The sequence below is a fragment of the Meriones unguiculatus genome, chromosome 21, assembly GCF_030254825.1.
Source record: "Meriones unguiculatus strain TT.TT164.6M chromosome 21, Bangor_MerUng_6.1, whole genome shotgun sequence".
NCBI classification, from domain to species: domain Eukaryota; kingdom Metazoa; phylum Chordata; class Mammalia; order Rodentia; family Muridae; genus Meriones; species Meriones unguiculatus.
Genome location: NC_083368.1, coordinates 43,085,970 through 43,090,242, shown reverse-complemented (window position 1 = coordinate 43,090,242; position 4,273 = coordinate 43,085,970). Strand labels below are relative to the sequence as shown.

General features: G+C 41.4%; 1 pseudogene; it reads left to right on the top strand.

Annotated features, from left to right (window-relative positions):
* Positions 1–314: 314 nt before the first annotated feature.
* On the top strand, positions 315–852 carry LOC110541549 (large ribosomal subunit protein eL15-like; annotated as a pseudogene).
* The last annotated feature ends 3,421 nt before the right edge of the window (positions 853–4,273 follow it).

Sequence of the window (4,273 nt, the reverse complement as noted above, 5' to 3'; positions counted from 1 at the left end):
CATAGCCCATCACACACACGCCTCTTCAAGGATCTGCAAGGCACAGAGAGTCAAGCAGTTCAAGAGAGCAAGCAGAGGCAGGCCCATCGATGGCCCACGATTGCCTTTCACAGTCACCTCCAGAATGACTTACAATGGGAAATTTTGTCCCCTACAGAACACTGAGTCTTAAAACGTAGAAACTAACTTGGTTCCTTTATTTCTCAGGTTGGGACAATAAACAACAAATGCACATAACAAGCACGCAAGGAATGTTGAGGGATTAAATAAATGAATGAGCCTTTCCTCTGGCGGTAGCCAGCCGGTGAGCCGGGATGGGTGCGTACAAATACCTCCAGGAGCTATAGAGGAAGAAGCAGTTGGACGTGAGGCGCTTTCTTCTGAGGGTCTGCTGCTGACAGTACCGCCAGCTCTCTGCGCTGCGCAGGGCTCCCCGCCCCACTCGGTTGTTATTTACAGGATCCGTGTCCGCCGTGGTGGCTGCAAACGCCCAGTTCCTAAGGGTGGAACTTACGGCAAGCCTGTCCACCATGGTGTTAACGAGCTAAAATTTGCCCCACGCCTTAAATCTGTTGCTGAGGAGAGAGCTGGACGCCACTGCGGGGCTTTGAGAGTCCTGAATTCTTACTGGGTTGGTGAAGATTCGACATACAAATTTTTTGAGGTTATCCTCATTGATCCATTCCATAAAGCTATCAGAAGAAATCCTGACAACCAGTGGATCACCAAACCAGTCCACAAACACAGAGAGATGCATGGTCTGACCTTTGCTGGAGAAGGCACAGCACTCTCCAGCTCCACCGTTACCGCTAACACAACATAACGTTTGTAAAAGTCATACCCAATAAACAACTTAGGACAGTCACGTCTGCTTAAAGGTGTTCTTTGTCTGTTAAAAGTAGTCTGCTGATTGTCATGAGTGCTTTGTGGAGATATACAGGTTAAAGTGCAATAATTGTTTGAGGACTACAAAGTGATGGTGTATCTTGTTTCTGATAAACTTTCTGTCTTGCATTGTTTGCTCTGGAGGGGTAAGTATATCGTGTTTACGCCATGTGGTATCCTGTGTGTGTAAAATGCTGTAGGAGTCTCAAAACTAGTCCTAGCTGTGTTTGGTGCACGTGTCTCAGAAAAGGCAGGTAAACTTGTTGGAGTTTCATGTTCTGTTGTGGCTATGGAGTATGGGCTTGATGCCCAGTACTTTGTCCACACCTGTGGATTTTGAAGCTGGTGGGGATTGGACATTGGAGGGTTGGGACAGATCACTTTCCTTAGGATGTGTAAGCTAGTTAGGCTGCCGCGTGGGGTTTACCAAGCAAACTTAAAAACGCTGGGATCGTGTTAGTGTGCAACCACTACAAAGCAGCTGTATGGTGGCGCGTGCCTTTGATCCCAGCACTTGGGCGCACATCTCAGTTTCAGGGTTACATAGAGAAACCTTGTCTTGGAGGGGCCACACAGGCTTCCAGTCAATTCATCTAGAGGGTAAGAAAAGTAAGTTGGCAGCATGATTGCATTGTTTACAGTCTACCCTTAGGTAGTACCTGACGTTCCTGGTCCCTGGTAGAATACCTAGACGTTTTTGACATTTCACAAAGATCACACTTAACCACCACATTGTTTTACATTTGTTTCTGCCCTGCCTTGGACTTTCCCCACAGTGAGTTCGGGGAAAAACAGATGGTATTGCCCAAATCACAGATCCGAGTCTTAACAGCTGGCTTGATGTCAAAATCTAACTGCTTTTCTTACACTAATTTTTCTCTTGAAATTCTAAGGGATAATTTTATTGATTTCCAGAAAATAACGACTTAAAAATCTTGAGACCTACAATTCTTTCCTATTCAGCAAAATAAATCGTATATAGAGGCTGTTCAACGAAAGTAATAATGTCTGTTAAACAAACAAACAAACAAAAAGAATGAATAAAATAAGTAATGCAGTCTGTTGGGTGATGTAAAATATACCCACTCTATAATTAGAAAAAGTTCACTAGTATTCAAATGAGGTTATCTATTTTGAAAACAATTTTGCACGTCAGGCATTAGAAGACCAGACTATGAAAAAGAGTTTTGTGAAGGTATGCATGTATGTACCAAACAGTTTACCCGATCCAGGACTAAACTGCAGAAGACCAATCATATATGTTACCTTGAATTTTTTGCATTAAACTTGTTTAGTATAAGGTCATGGCATATATTTTTTTAAGACGAATACTAAAACTGTAGAGAATGATCATTTCACTGTATTGCATCACTGGCAACACAAGCACCTTCACAAATTAATTATCCCTTTTAGAGAAGAGAAACAGAGATGAAGCAAAGGCAAGTCAGGAGGCAGCGCTTCTTAATAAATGACACAGCCCATAATCCAGTCCAGTCATCTGGATGTAGCATCATGCTCATTTGGAAACACTGATTTCTAATTCCGTTTCACAGGTAACTTGAAATTGCCAGGATATGGCTCTGAGAAGCGGACATAATTATTTTTACCGTTGGAAATGACGTTTCCCACTATGACTTAATAAAGCAGTGAGGTTGGTTAGTTTCAATCAACCCCCCCCCCCAGAATCTGCTATGTAAAAATAACTTTCAAAGTGTGTAATTCTGAGAGCCAAATCCCAGCCCCTTGCTGAGCCCACCTGGACAGTCACTTCCCCCGAGGCACAGCCTACACAGACAAACGCAACTCTAACTTCCAAGTCGTTAGTCAGGTGCGATGCTTCCCTCCTGTAAAGGCTTCTATAAATTTATTTTCCTTTCTTGCTATTTTATCTGTGAACATTTCATTTTTTCTCTACAAGGACCAGTTTTAATACCACAACTCTAGAACTAAATATACCACTAAATCCATAATATCAACAAATGTGTGAACTCACTTCCCACAGCCTCTTGTTTTATATTTACATTTTATATTGTGGATATTGTTTGTTCCCCTTTGTCCTTTTCAATGTCTGCAAACATTTACAAGAAAGCAAATGAAGAGGGAAAAAACAGGGAACAAGACAGGAACATACCACAGAGGGCCTCTGATAGACTCTACCCAGCAGGGTATCCAAGCAGATGCTGAGAGACTCATAGCCAAACTTTGGGCAGAATGCAGGGAATCTTATGAAAGAAAGGGGAATTAAAAAGACCTAGTGGGGACAGGAGCTCCACAAGGAGAACAGAACCAAAAAATCTGGGCAAAGTGATCTTTTCTGAAAATAATACTCCAACCAATAGCCATGCATGGAGATAACCTAGAACTCCTGCACAGATGTAGCCCATGGCAGCTCAGTGTCCAAGTGGGTTCCCTTGTAATGGGAACAGGAACTGTCTCTGGCATGAACTCAGTAGCTGACTCTTTGAGCACCCTCCTCTGATGGGGGAGCAGCCTTACCAGACCACTCTGTAGCCAGACCTGCTGAGACCTGGTAGGCTAGGGTCAGAGGGAAAAGGAGGAGGACTTTCCCTATCAGTGAACTTGGGGAGGGTCATGGGAGGAGATGAGGGAGGAAAGGTGGGATTGGGAGTGGATGAGGGAGTGGGCTATAGCTAGATACAAAATGAATAAACTGTAGTCAATAAAAAAATAAGTTAATTTTAAATAGAAGTAAAGAAAAAAAAGAAATGATTATTCTCTGGTATAGAAAGTCAAAACTACACATTTACTGAAAATTTCTACAACTAACCAACTCTTGGTGTAGAAAATAGAGAATAAAAAAAAATCAATCAGCTGAAGGTATAATTTTCTCTATAGTTTGTGCTAAACTAGGTGGGAGAAAGTAGTTTAAAGGAGAAGGAAAGTAGATACAGATAGAGATGGGGGTGAATGTAAATCAGTAATTCTGTTTCTCTGTCTCTCTCTGTGAGTGAGTGTGTGTGTGTGTGTGTAAAAACAAGCAGGAAGGGGATGTGTTAGAAACAAAATAATTTCCAGAGGAACTTAGTAGGGAAGAAGAAAGAGGAATCAGTGTGAATATGATTAAAATACATTATATATATATAACTTCATACTATATATATAGTATGAAATTGTCAAATAATAAAAGTTGTGTTTAAAAAGAAAGTGCCTTGATAAAGTTAAAAATACTCTATAGAAGAACTGTACGTGGGAGAAGTGGGAAAATGTGCATTATAGTAAATATTAAATCCAAATTGTATTTGCAAAAGCTTTTTCAGCACCACCAAGCTGTGTGGCACCATTAGTGAAATAAGATATAGATTAAAGTTGGAAGGAAATTGACACCTAAAAAAAGAAACAGCTCAGGTCTGAGGCCTTTCTTTGCCAG